Genomic DNA, 14,567 nt, shown 5'->3' with positions numbered 1-14,567 from the left:
TTTTGTCCTTAAATGAAAATTTTCAAACATGAAAGTCATTCAATATTAGATATTCAATATGCAATGTTATGGGTGAGACAAACCCTTTCCGTCAACACATATGCAATGTTGTTGGTGAGACAACAATGATAATGGTGAACGTATGCTGGCAATTACCATTTTAGGCATTTTAATTAGTTTATCCTTTATCCTTGCATCTAATTAATTTATCCTTTGTTACCATTTTGTGCATTTTAATTAGTTTATCCTTTGTCCTGACATCTGACTAATTTATCATTTGTTTTTGCTGTTTTTCATCTACGGCGACTTCTATTTCAAATCGGCATCTGACTAATTTATGGTTTGTTTTTGCTGTTTTCCATCTACGGTGACTTCTATTTCAAATCAATTTTTCTTTCCATCTTTTTCGAGGTCTTTTTCATTCTCCATCTTGAGTGCCCTCCATTTCAAACTTCTACCTGCAAAAACCTCCCATTTTCACCTACCTTTTCCCCACCTTATTCCCTTTTCTCGCCATTTCCATCTGTTTGTTATGAAGTTTGGAAATTATGTTGTCCGGTTGTGGTGGTATTGTTTGATTATAGATTAATTTGTTGTGGACACCATGTGTTCGTTAAAAGTCTCGAAGGAAGCTTTTGTTGGGTATTTGTAGAATTTTCATTTATGGCTTCAGACTTCAGTAGTTTTACGCTTCGTCATCACAAAAGTCTTGGAGGGCTATCCACGTGGTTATGGAGCTATGTTGCTATTTATTTGTGTGAGATTTTATATCTTTTGCTTGCCAATGAATGCTGGTTTTTTGTTAAATGAGATGGTTTACTAAATTTAATTTTGATTGATTATAACAATTTGCCTATTTTATATACGCTAGTTGGTCATGCTTTTGACTTTTGAGGAGAAAAATATATCTAAGATGAAATTCAAGTTTTCTTGTGCTACTTGTACTAAAAACTAGCAATAATTTACATGAACCGGTAACACCATAATATATTGGGATGGAAAATATTGTATTTGATCATATTTACTACTTTGGAACTATGTGATATGGGAAATGAGAGATCGTCCCCCATTTAGTCATGATGCCATTTAGAAAATTGGCTATTGTTTTATTACACTAATGAAGTACTGAAATTAAGAGGGCCAACTTATTTGGAACACCATCATTTTTAGGTGCATTATCACTTTTAGGTACTTATATTTTATCTCGCACACATCTCGCACGTTCAAAACTTTCACTAGGTTTCAAAATCAAATTTATGTCTCTCTTAAGTCCTTTGGAGTGCTTTTGTGCATGTTTTGGAAGCCTTTTAGGTACTTATGTATCATCTCGCACACATCTCACACATATCGCACTTTTACTATGGGTTTTGAAATCAAAAATTTTACCTCTCTTATCTGTTCCTTTTTATTTCAGCCTTTCGTTATGACATCGACATCGATTAACACACCCATGTACACAATTAAGTTGTCCTATCATTTTCAGGCTCTAGTAAGTTGTTTGTCTCCTTTGGAAAACACAACACGTAATATTAAGGCTAAACTCAAACTAGATCAGTTAGCTTTATTTAGGAAAACAAGGTTCGGCCACTTTTTGGACCTTCAATGTACCACCCATTCATTACTTATTGTTAAGGGAGGTAGAAGATGAAATGAAAGATCGTATAAGTTTATTGTCAAGGGGTGTTGCTTGTACTTTTGGTAGAAGGGAGTTTAACATTGTAACCGGTCTACAGGGTCCCAAAAAAGGGTCATTTTAGTCTGTTGAAAATAGTAGATTGTTGGAGAAGTTATTCAAAGACAAAAGTCTATTTGTGTAGGCGAGTTAGAGCACACATTTTTGGAATACGATGGTGATGACGATGTTATGATCAAATAAACTTTGGTGTATTTTATAGAGCTATGCTTATTAGGAAAAGATAGAAGAACCAAAGTGGACAAATTTTTTTTAACAACTACTAATGCTAAGGACACATTTGATAATTATGATTGGGCAGGAATTGTGTTTTGACGCATGCTTAGTGGCTTAAAAAGAGCATTGGACATACAATATGCCAAGGGAAAGAGGAAGTCTACTAAGACAAAATATACTTTCTTAGGATTCCCGCATCCATTACATGTATGTTACTTTCTACTTTAAACTTTTTTTTTTTTAATTTCGTACTACATGAACTTTATTTTTGTTTTTCAAATGTGAAATAGGCTTGAACATATGAGTCTATACTAACCATCATTGGATGTGGTGTAGAGAAAGTAAACGATGATGTGATAACACGTATGCTAAGGTGGGTGTGCCAACGACCACAGAAGTCTCATATTACACAAGACCAGGTGTTCGAGTCGCCGATGGTAAGTAAGCAGGTAACTAACTTGAGGATTATTTGTTCCTTTTTGTTTGCCCTAAATACATTTGCTTTTTCTCTGCCCTAAATATATTTGTTTTTTCTCTTTTTAGTTGATAATTAAGGTGGTCATTGAGATGACTCCTGCAAAGGAGTAGTTAAGAATTAGTTTAGGTGAAGTTTTTGACGAACTCTACCCATCTAACATTGTTGATACGAAGAATGACGGTTCAAAAAGAGTAAGAGAAGTTAGTAATGATAAAGGTGACTTAGAAAAGAGTAGAAAACAAAAGTGGAAGTTTGAGATGAACGAGGCTATTAGGAATCTTGACGATCAAGTAACAGTCATTGAAAATCAACTTATAATTCTAAAATTAGATATTGCAAAATTGAAGGGCATGATATCCACCATCTTCAAACACATTGAACTCCAAAAAAGGGTTATGAATTTAAGTCTTGCTTTTTAAAAACTGTTAATGCTTTTTTGATCTTTGTATCGAGTTTAGTTTCTATCATTATCCTTACTAATGCATGTTGAGCTTCCATAGGGTTCATATTGAGTTAGAGCAGCTAATCAACATGTCGAAGAAGGTTCATATTGGTTTAAAGGAGCCAATCGATGTCATTGACGATGAGGTTCAGATTTAGGAAATTGGAAAAAAAAGTTTTTACTCATTTGGATTCAGACGTCATGAAGATAGAACCATTTTCCAATCTACGACCATATGTTCGACCCGTACGTAGGAAGCGTGCAAGTGTTTACCTGTCTACCCCATTCACAACTTTAACTAAACAGTCTACGACATCAACCATTAATAGCTCTTGGTCTCAACCATTCGTTTATGATCCCATGCATAAAATACTAGACACCGAGTTAGATAGACTTAGAGTTTGGATTACAAACAAGCATACAAGCAATGAGGCTGTGATACATTTTATGGGAAAAATTGACGATGTTTTTTAGAGAATTATTTATAATGTGTCGTAGGTGGTTGGCGAATGAGGGAAGGACTTTTCTTATCATTTTTTTCTTATTAATTTTTTTGTTGTTAATGTTATGGTTTATCTACATTCAATAGCAGCCCATACATTTAGTGCTTACTTTTATTTTTATTAGAATTTGGATGCATTTTTTTTATTCGCTTGAAGATTAAGGCAACCAGGATACTTTCTGCACAAAACTTCACAATTGTAGACACAATCTTTGTACTGAAAGGATAAGAGCCCTATGCAGTGGAATAAATTTAAACAAAACCATAACTCAAATTTAATTGGGATCTTAAAAATACCACTACATTGAAAAAATACAAAAACAAATTTTCTATATTAAGGATGCTTTAAAAAAAAAAGTATATAGATAAGAGAAAATGTACTTAGTCTCGTGGAAGCCTCTATATCTACTAAAACTTTAATATTGGGGCATTACCACGGTTTGTGGGAACCAAAATTAGAATGAGAATTTTGTAGAAAAGAATCGAGAGAGAAAGTCACAAAGTTCCCAGGAAGCACCCTTGTATTTATCGTACTTACCTCCCATTTTCTTCCGACTGAAGAAGAGGAAAGTTAGAGAGAATATGAGATACGTGGGAAAACTAACCAAGTTCCCTATTAATTTAATTATTAAATTAATATTAAAATTAAAATAAATAAATAATTTATTGAATTAAATTAATAATTAATTCATATTTAATTAATATTTCATTTAAATGATTTAAATGAAGATCTATCACATAATTTATAGTTTTAATTTAATTAAATAAAAGTAAACTAAACTATCAATTAATTCTTCAATTAATTAATTGCTAAATCAAATATCTTCTATTTAATTTAATTCAAATTTAAATCATATTCAAATATAAATTTCTCTCATAACTTATAGTTTTAATGTGTATCATATACACATTAAATTCAAAATGAGTTATGGACAATATGAAGAAATCTCATGATGTCATTTGGTTTGCTTAACACCCAACTGCATTGAACTTAATGAATTGAATATTTCACCCTATATGGATTAAATTTTTGATAATTGATGACACATTGGTTTATTCAAAAAGGAAGGAAAGACATGATGAATATCTCAAAATAGTATTACAGACATTACGAGATAGGAAGTTATAAGCTAATTAAGTTTAGCAAATGCGAGTTCTTGTTTAGACAAATGATATATATTTTTTTATCACGTTATTACACCTAAAGGAGTACTGGTAGATCCTTAAAAGTTGAAGCAGTACTTAATTGGGAGTCGCCCACAACAATTACTAAGGTACATTGTTTTCTTAGGCTGGATATTATCGAAGTTAACTCTTCAATTAATCAATTTGATCAAGAACTCGAAGTTGTGGACTAAAGGGTGTGAACAAAGTTTTTAGGAACTGAACAGATGACTTGTTGCAACACCTAATTTAACAATTTGGATACCTAATTTGTACTCCAATTTTATAATGATGCTCCTTATCAAGGTTTAGGTTGTGTTCTCATGTAGAAAAGTAAGATGCTAGCTTATGCTACCAAACAATTGAAGAAGAATGAGTATAATTATCCTACTCATGATTTGGTTTATTTGCAGTAGTACGTTGGCATTAAAAATATGGCAACATTATTCATATGTAGCAAAGTGTCGTATCTTCACAGATCACAAGAGTTTGAAGTACCTTTGGATCAATAGGATTCAAGTATGAGACAATGAAGATGGTTAAATTTATCGAATATTATAAACTGCGCATTTGATTACCATCCATGGAAACGAATGAAGTAACTAATACCTTAAGTAGAAAGGTAGTTCATTGATAGCTTCTTTGAATGTCATCGACTCTTTACGTTTTGCAATTAAATAATTGTAATATGCTGTTGATAGCCACTCTCAGGGAGGTTGCACGTGTAGTTTCGAGTAAGGCCGACTTTTATTAATAAGAGTTAGAGGCTTAACAGAATAATGAAGATTTAAAGCAAATAAGAGACGCAATGAAACAAGACTTTCAAATTGACTATGACTTAGGAAGTCATGGAATTGGTTTACAGTTGACGAACAGACCAAGACAACATAGTTTTTGTCAATAAATTCTACTTATTCTTTGGATAAATTGGCTACAATATACGTGATTAAAATAGTTAGTCATCGTGAATCTCTAGTGTGAATTGTTTCAGGTCGAGATTCTAGATTCGTGTTAAAGTTTTGCACAAGTTTATAATAAGCTCTAGATACTAAATTAAAGTTTAGTACAACCTTTCATCCTTGAATTGATGAACGGTCAAAGTGAACTATTAAGACATTTAAGGATACGCTACGAACCTGTGTATTTCAATTTAATGGCAGTTGGGATTCACATCTTCCATTGATGGAAATTGTGTATATAGTTAACATTTTAGTATGGGAATGACATCATATGAGTCTTCTATGGCAGACGGTGTAAAACCTTATGTGATGGGATGAAGTAAGGGTGAGGACTTGGCCAAAAATTGATATAAGTCACTAATGAGACGATAAAGGTTATTAGAGACAAACTAAAAATAACTCATTATTACCAAAGGAGTTATGTAGATAAATGTTGAAGTTGGTGCTAAAGTTTCCCCTTAAGCTTCCTCTTTGAAAAGTTGTGCTTGGTATAGAAAAGGATCTTAGATCTTGTGAGATACTAAAATGTATTGGGTTTGCGACATATCGTTTGACTTTGCCTATGGAACTTTCTAGGATTCATGATGTGTTTCATGTGTTGATGTTGCGTAAGTACATTCTCGATTCATCTCAAATTTTTTAGGCACAACCGATCCATTTGAAAGAAAGCTTGTCCTACGAAGATGAACCAATACAAATTCTTGACAAGAAAGACCAAGTGCTAAGGAACAATGTCATATCGTTAGTTAAAGTTCATTGGAGAAACCATACTACTGAAGAAGCAATGTGGGAAAGTGAGCAAGCAATGAAAACACGATGCCCACAACTTTTCATTTGATTTCTTCAATCAAATTTTGAAGATAAAATTCTTAAAAAGGAGGTAGTAACTTGTAAGCCCTCATTCCATTCTCCTTTTATTCATTTTAATATTTTCTAAGTTGTGAAAAACAAATTTGAATCCATTTTAAACTCTCTAAAGATTAAATCATTTTGATGAGAAATTTTAAAATAAATTCCATTTGGATGATGGTTTAGGAAATGAAAAACTAAGAAAATGGCAAAATTGAAGCTTAGTTTTAAGATGAGGGCATAATGGTCATTTCTTCTCTTTTTTCTCTTAATAAAAAAAAAGAAAAAAAGAGGAAAAAACTCAACTTCTTCTTCCTCCTTGGTATACACGGCCCCTCCTCAAACTCTCTAGAAATTTATCTCATTCAACACACTCTATCTCACACTTAACCAACTCGTCGGTGATTCCCATCCATAGGTCACTGTTCGACGCCATCCGAGTGATAGTTTCGCTACAATTCTTGTCCTTGTTAGTGATGCTCCACCTTTGAGATCTACAAGTCACACGTGTGCGAAGTCCTTTCGTCGTTCATCCTAGCCGCCAATTTTATTCCATTGCGCTGGTTGTCGAGCAGTAGCGTGTTGTCGGGTGTCGAGTCCACGTTCCTATATGTATCATATTGCGTTCTTGGAAGGACTAAGTTTTGGTTACACTAGCAATTTGAGTGAATAATGGGATGTTTTACACAAACTTGGTTCAAGTTAAACAAGCCGTTATCTGCTGTCCAGCACAGTCTAGATGATTTCGACAAGTTTTTGGTGTCGAAGTTAGAAGGGCGCTAGAGCGTTGCCGATTGAAGTTAAGGCTATTCCTACGCTTTTGGTAAGATTTTTGGGTATTTAGTGCGTTTTCTAACTTCTTGAAATACCCTTTTGGTGTAGACATGAGTTTATTTATGCCTAAAATGTTTTTGGTTAAAAAGAAGAGTTGAGGACTTTAAATAGATTTCCAACAAGGTTGGCTTGGAACTGATTAGAACTTTTCTAGATTAAGAGGCGTTATTAAGAAGCCATTGCAGTTATCTCGTCGCTTTTGTTGAGTTTCTGGTTTTAATGAAGAAGTATTTAATAGTTTTTTTTTTTTACTTTTGGGTAAATCTAATGAACATCCAATGTGTTTTGAATTTTAGAGCAAAGTTTAAAATCGAACTTGTGTAGTTCAGAAGGTTTGGGATCAATTTTGTTAAGATTTTCTAAGTATGTAAGGTTGTATTGAATACCATCGATCGTTGGTTTCAAATTGTGGATGCTCAATGTGTTTTGTATATTGGGATAGAGGTTCAAGGTACTAAAAGCCATTGTCCTACGATTTGAAAGTGTAAATTTTGGTGACTTCTGTTATGATATTTAATTGAAGTTGGAAGTGATTTTTGGACTTAAGTTTGGTTTAAGTTGTGAGTACCTATTATGCAAAGAGTTTTTATATGAAGGCTTGATAGATGTAGGATAAAATATATGCTAAAAATAAGGCATCTTGGGAATAATTCAATTTGATGAGTGAAAGATTAGGGTCACTGAAACATAAAACAGCTTGAGTGGATAATATAGAACGTTTTGGGATAGTTGTGCCATCTGGACATGTGATGATAACTTTGTGACCTTAATCATTGTTTTTAAGTCAAACCAAAGCAAGGAAAGCATATAATCCTAGGAGATCAAGTCATTGACTGTGATTGGCTTATTTTCAAGTATTTTCGTTATAAATCTATATATATTATTATAGTACGCTATGATTGTGAAAATTTCTAGTATGATTGTTTTATAAACTATATGTTAGAAATGTTTTCAAATATGAATTTCGGTTTACATGAATTCTTATATTTCAAAAATGTGGTTAAACCCAAACTTACTAGGCAAGTTTTAGATGACAATTGGTTTCTAAAATGCTCATTGATTTATTATTAGACTTGAAGGGGTTTTAAAACTATGTGTTGATAGCTAAGGATTGAAAATGATTTGAAAATATGTTTCTAAACATGTTTGGTTTTAAACTTTAAAAATGTGATGTTTATGAAATAATGTTGGTGATTTCTTTAAAGGCTACGTGAATATGTTTCCATAGCACCACCTATGGTTGTTAGGGAATTTCGGAGCTGAAAGAGGCCATGAGCAGAGATCCGAGAACCTGAGCAGGTGAGGACTTGGATGGAGGATTGTGATTTGGCTTCAGACCTAACTTAACCCATGGTTGGTGGCTCTATGTGTACATAAGAGCGTGAATATGGAGGTTGCTATTGTGGTAGGTACTAAATATGCATGAGCTTAGTCTGGCCGTGTGTTTTCTTGTAGACATGGATCATGCGTGAGCTATTGTCATATGTGTATTTAGTATTCTACCATGGTTGGTTGGATGGAGGTTGCTACTACGACAGGTACTGCGTGAGCTCAGTATGGCCGCGTGTTCCTTGTGGATATGGATCGCATGTGAGCTATTCTCGATCGCGTATTTAGTACTCTACCATGGTTGGTTGGATGAAGGTTGCGATTGTGGTAGGTACTAAATGTGCGTGAGCTTAGTTTGGCCGCATGATTCCTTGATCATGTGTGAGCTATTCTCGACCGTATATTTGGACGCTCTACTATGCTAGACCCTTATATGGTACAAGTTTGTTGGAAAATACTTGTGATTTATAGTAATATGTGATGATAACAAGTTATTGTTTCATTACCGATCCATCTTTAAACATTCTTGAGAGCATGTTTTACGAGTTTTACTTCTAACAACTTGCCATTCACTAAGTTTTAGCTCACATTTTCAATGTTTTCTTCCCCCAGGTAGCAGTCAAGGTCCAAGCCATCGTTGAGCTGCCCATCACCATTTGTAGATTCTCCTTCTTTTTGTTTTTGTATGTACATACTCAAGGGGTGTTTAGGTCTCAAATTTGCAAGGAGTGGAGAGGGCTAAAATAGTTACTCCTTGTTTGGGGCCTAAATTATGGAAATCTTAGTATTAGGTTTTCCATAATCCCCCACTTTCCCCAAACTCCCTCTCACTGATTCCCTTAATCCTTTCACTGCCCCTCTCAATTCTTCATGGTTTTCGACGTAATCCTTCTCTTTCTTTGCGTAGTCCTTCTTACTTCTCCCTCCTAATCGTTGTTTGACATTGGTTTCGTTAATGACTTCATTCCATTTCATTACCTCCAAAACTGTACTCCTTCCTCTTTGGTTTCGTTGAATGACTAGGTTTCCACTCCTTGCCTCTAGAACCCTTTCTTGCATGTTTGAAAAGGCTTCCCGGTGAACATGTAAGGATCTTTTCCTTGTCACTTCGACTTCCCCTTGTCGCTCCGACTTGTTGCTTGAAATATTATATGTGCATAAGTTTCTATCATGGATTTATCATGCTGAGCTATAAGTGAGCGACTTTTAGGCAGCTAAATAGGGTTATGTGTTAAAGGTGCATTGCTAACTTTCTAAAGATATGCTTGTCTTACAAGTTTCTCTCTATAGTCCAAGTGTAAGTGGAGAAAAGTTTCCTGATAAGCTTAGGGTCGAACATAGGAAATTGATATCAAAGCTTAGTTCTAAGACTCAATCTTCATATAAGCGGTATAAAATAACCATACAATATAAAGTAAAGGTGTGAGACTAAGTTAAGCTGCTATCTGCACTAGAGAATTTGTAAAAGGGGGAGTAAGAATGATGATAAGATGGATATGTGAACTAACTTGTCGTAAGAAAGAGTGAAAGAAGGTCTCCGCGGTATTAGGCGATTGCCTTGATGTGATAGAGATCAATTAACTAGCTTATGATTAAGGTGAATACCTCTCAGTGTCTTAAATGCCACACTTGCAAATGATAAAGCTTGGTTTACTTACAAGACTTATAACACTTCTCTTTTAAGGGTGACAACCTCTCGGCTCTAAATACCTACACTTGTTCTCCTTTCAGGACACAAATGATGGAAGTTATCTCACCAAGGTGAAGTTTGTGTTCAAACTCCTCCTTGCACGTGTTAGCCATATTCTTGCTACTTGCTCTCTCAAGTAGTTGGTGATATACATCGGTCAAGTGATGATTATAGCTCAATTAACGTGATGAGCTTTATAAGTTAAGTTTCTTATCAATAACTTATCACAAGACTAAACTACAAATAACACATTGACAAATGAATAGTAAAGGAATGATAGATTGAAAAGGTATAATCATGCAATGTATTAAAGCATATAAGCCTTAGGCCACTGTATAATGTGAACACATATATTACAAAGAAATACAAAGATGGAAAGTAAAGAGAATGACTTTACAAGTTGGGGAGGGGAGAGAAAGATTGAATCTTCTCTACTCTGACTCTAAGCTTTCACTTATAGATTGACCAGAGAAGAAAGAGACGACTTTTGTAGACGGCGGAAAGACCACTCCTTCCAGCCACTCTTTAGGGTTTGGCCCATTCAGGCTCTCATGGCCAGTCCATTCAGACATTTGACTTCTCTTGAAGTCGACCACTTTACTTGGCAGAGAAGGAGTCTTTTTATAGGCAGCTTTCAGCGAAAAACTCCTATTCTTCTGATCATGTCAGCGCTGAATGCACCCTTGTCAAGTCATATCATCTCCAACTACCATTCTTGTCTTTTAGTGAACCTTTCTCGTGTGATGACGTAGTACCTCGCCTAGAAATTGTACTTGCTAGACAGGGTCTTTTCGCGTAGCCTTTGTACGAGTTCCTCTGTGATTCATTAGTTTCTTCTTTTGTTCATAACTTGCGTTAAAACACTAAAAACAGGATGAAACATGCATCAAGACTTATGTAAAATGTATTTCCAAATATTTATGAATTTTCAATAGAAGTTATGCGTTTTGGTCTTATTATTCTACATAAGAAGCCATGATAACTTGTATTTCTACAAGTTATCACTTGTACCCCGAAAGGCCTATGAAAAGAGAGATGGTACTTCTATTGTGGGATCCAAAGAATGGTAAGAGCATTGTCGTCGTAGCACGGTAGGGGTGTTGCCAATTCTTATCAGGTTTATATCCCAAACATGCCTTTATAGTCGGTGATGAGGTCCTCTTGTGAATTATGTTTTTCATTTTTTTGTGTTTCTTTTTCATTTTTTGTGTATTTCTTTTTCATGTAGTATGTTTAAAAATGTTACTTATGTGATTGATACTTGAATCTTATGTCAAAAACTTGCTTGTTGTTCGTTCTGTTATTCGTGAATATGTCATGTTGGTTTCTAATTATGTGAATAATAATGGGCGTCTAGGTTAGAGTTATGCCGAGAAAAGATATATACCCTACCTATGTAGGCGATTTAAATGCGATATACAGTAATGGAATTGACTGGTTATGGAATGCGATTTAACTTGTATTAAGAAGAATGAAGAAACGTCTATAGGTGATTTAAATGCAATATATGGCTTGATATGATATAAATTACTTGACCATCTTATATTTGAAGCAAGCAACCTCTCGGTGCCTAAACACCACACTTGTTCTCCTTTTGGGACACGAATGGTAAAGATAAATCAAACGATGTGTATTTAGAATTTCTTACTTATAAGCTTCACATTTACCTTTCTATTTAAGGCAAGCAACCTTTTGGTGCCTAAATACAACACATATGTTCTCCTTTCGTGACACAAAGGATTATAGGCAAAATGCTAGAATGGAGCTTGTTTCCAAACGCCATTTTGTGCTTGTTTAGCGAGGTACTCTTTACCACTTACTCTCTTGAGCAATTGGTGATGAGGGCTGGCCAAGCGAAGAGTTATGCTCAGGCTAAATACAGTGACTCTTATACTTAAAGAACCCTTACCAGGCATATAATATATATTTAAACTACTTATAACACTTGAACAAAATGAATAATAAAGAAATGGAAGAGAAATAATATTAATAAATGTAGGCCTATCGCTCATAAGATTAAGAACATTCATACAATACATTTAAAAGAAACAAAATAGAAAGTAAAGAAATGTGTTGAGCCACAGAATGCATTTGTTGCATTCCTTGGCTCTTTTACAAGTTAGGGAAAATGGTGGGGGAGCTTCTCTCTCTAATCTTTCTCTAAGCTCTCACTCAGACATTGACTGGAGAAGAGGATGGAGGAAGGAACACTACTACAATTGGTGAGGGGCTTTAAAACTCGCCCTTTCACCAGTCTCCTTAAGAGATGACCTCCTTTGATCCTTTGTTGAAGGTGGAGTTGGCTTCTTTTATAGGCATACTTTAGGCAAAAAATTAATTGCTCATGTTGCACATCCGTCCTTGCCTATGCTGTGCATTTGTCTTTACCTATAAATGTCAGTGTAAAAAGTAGCTGTTTCTTGTCACATCAGCCTCAACTACCACTGTTGTCTCTTAATGTGCGATCCTCGCTCCATTTCTTCTTTTTGCCATCTTTCATGGAAGAACACTTAAAAACATAGTTAATCAGGTGTGATAACTTAGTAAGGCGCATCCTCTTGATATTATAATTTTGCACTAAAAGCTACGCGTTTTGATCATTTATCTCACATTTGACTCAATTGTTTTACCTAAAAGGCCAATAACTTGTGTTTCGGCAAGTAATCAGTGATATGTTGGGGAATATTTTCTAGTTTGTGTTCTTCTCATACTTTTGTTGATATTCTTATTGTTTTTTTTTTATCACTATTGTTCATTTTCTAATCTGGAAGACACATGATCTTTGCTGAAAGATTTTCATTTTCGGAAATTTTGATTTTCCTCTACTCATAATGTGATTAAAAGCTCATTCGTATTTTTCATGAACCATTATGTGTTCATTTGTATTTTTTCTATAGAATTTTTTGTTCATTTTTTTCCTTTTCTAAATTTGTTACTACCCTCTTCTTATAATGACAAAGAAGCTAAACAATTAACATAACAAAAGACTTTGGATATAAAAAGCATTATGTAATATGATCTCGAGCTAAGGTTGCCTTAAAGATACCCTCGAACTAAAGAACATAAGTATTATGTAATATGCTATTGGGCTAAGGTTGTCTCGTGATGCCCCAAGCTAAAGAACATAAGCATTATGTAATATGATCTCAGGCTAAGGTTGCCTCGAGATGCCCCCAAGTTTAATAATAGAAGAAATTATGTTGTTAAACTCGAGCCAATGTTGCCTCAAGATGATCCCGAGTTAAAGAGCGAAAGCATTATGTAATATGATCTTGGGCTAAGGTTGTCCCGAGTTATCCCAGAGTTTAAAAATAAGAGCTAAAATGGAAACTAAAAACTAAGACCTAGACACTTTTTAGTAATTTTTAGGAAAATATCTAAATCATAAATTAAAGAAGAAGACCAACATAGAAATTTCTCCATCACTCACTCCACCAACTCATTTTTTATTGGGGGTTAGTCATTTTTAGGCCAATTAGTTTAAATTTAAAGTTCATTTTTTAGTCATAGAAGGAAGGATATTGTTGAATTTCTTGAACAAGAGCTCCCCTTCATGACTTTCTCCAGTTGCAGGCAAAATGACATCGTCAAACAACCTTGTAAAGCATCGGATAATCCCCATTTCTTTAAGGTTGTTCTTTTCGATTCTCTCGGGGAATAAAAGTTTGTAAGAAAAAATTACTTTAATGTCTAAAGTATCTTGTTACGTTATTTGACTCTTGTTTGTCTTTATTTTTAATTTTTTAATAAAAAACACACTATCTCAATGATGCACTCGACCGAGAATGATCGAGATAAATCATTCAAAGAGTTTTTTAAAATTTGGGAAGAATCTCGAGATCAATCTCGGTCGAGATTGATCCCTAAAAAAATAAAATTACGAGTTTTATATTTCAAAAGTAGCACAATTTTAGAAAACTCGTAATTTTGTTTTTCTCGAGGTCAATCTCAATTGGGATTGACCCGAGATTCTTTTCAAATTTTGAAAAACTATTTGAAGGAAATTTCTCGGTCTCTCTCGGCCGAGTGGGTCATTGAAATAATGCATTTTTTAATTTAAAAATAAAGACAAAGAAGCCAAACCTCCAAGAAAACTAAAAATGGATTAAGGAAAACTCGAGGACCTCTCGAGCCAACCTTAGCCCGAGATTATATTACGTAATGCTCATGCTCTTTAGCTCAAGGCATCTCAGGACAACCTTAGCCCAAGATTATATTACATACTTATCAAAGTTTGTTAATAAAAATTGATTTTTTTCTTCTCCCAAGTATAATTATTGATACAATTTCAAATAAAACAATTGGAAACTATATATATTTCTAATGTAATTGAAGTTTAACATTTTTTCTAAGATACAATTCATAACGTATGCCATACTTGTTTAGAAGAGAGTATTATATGTTAATTATG

At 34.2% G+C, this 14,567-nt stretch overlaps 2 long non-coding RNA genes across 2 annotated transcripts; both read left to right on the top strand.

Annotated features, from left to right (window-relative positions):
• The first annotated feature begins 2,056 nt into the window (after positions 1-2,056).
• On the top strand, positions 2,057-3,331 carry LOC127150136 (uncharacterized). Its single transcript, XR_007822146.1, has 3 exons — positions 2,057-2,116; positions 2,246-2,346; positions 2,888-3,331. It is a non-coding gene; the product is annotated as an uncharacterized LOC127150136 (long non-coding RNA).
• A 3,295-nt stretch (positions 3,332-6,626) lies between these two features.
• On the top strand, positions 6,627-9,017 carry LOC127150135 (uncharacterized). The gene is made up of 2 exons (XR_007822145.1): positions 6,627-7,126; positions 8,343-9,017. It is a non-coding gene; the product is annotated as an uncharacterized LOC127150135 (long non-coding RNA).
• The last annotated feature ends 5,550 nt before the right edge of the window (positions 9,018-14,567 follow it).

This window comes from Cucumis melo, chromosome 7 (assembly GCF_025177605.1).
Source record: "Cucumis melo cultivar AY chromosome 7, USDA_Cmelo_AY_1.0, whole genome shotgun sequence".
NCBI classification, from domain to species: Eukaryota; Viridiplantae; Streptophyta; class Magnoliopsida; order Cucurbitales; family Cucurbitaceae; genus Cucumis; species Cucumis melo.
The sequence above is the reverse complement of the archived record's forward strand: the minus strand, read 5'-3'. Positions and strand labels throughout refer to the sequence as shown.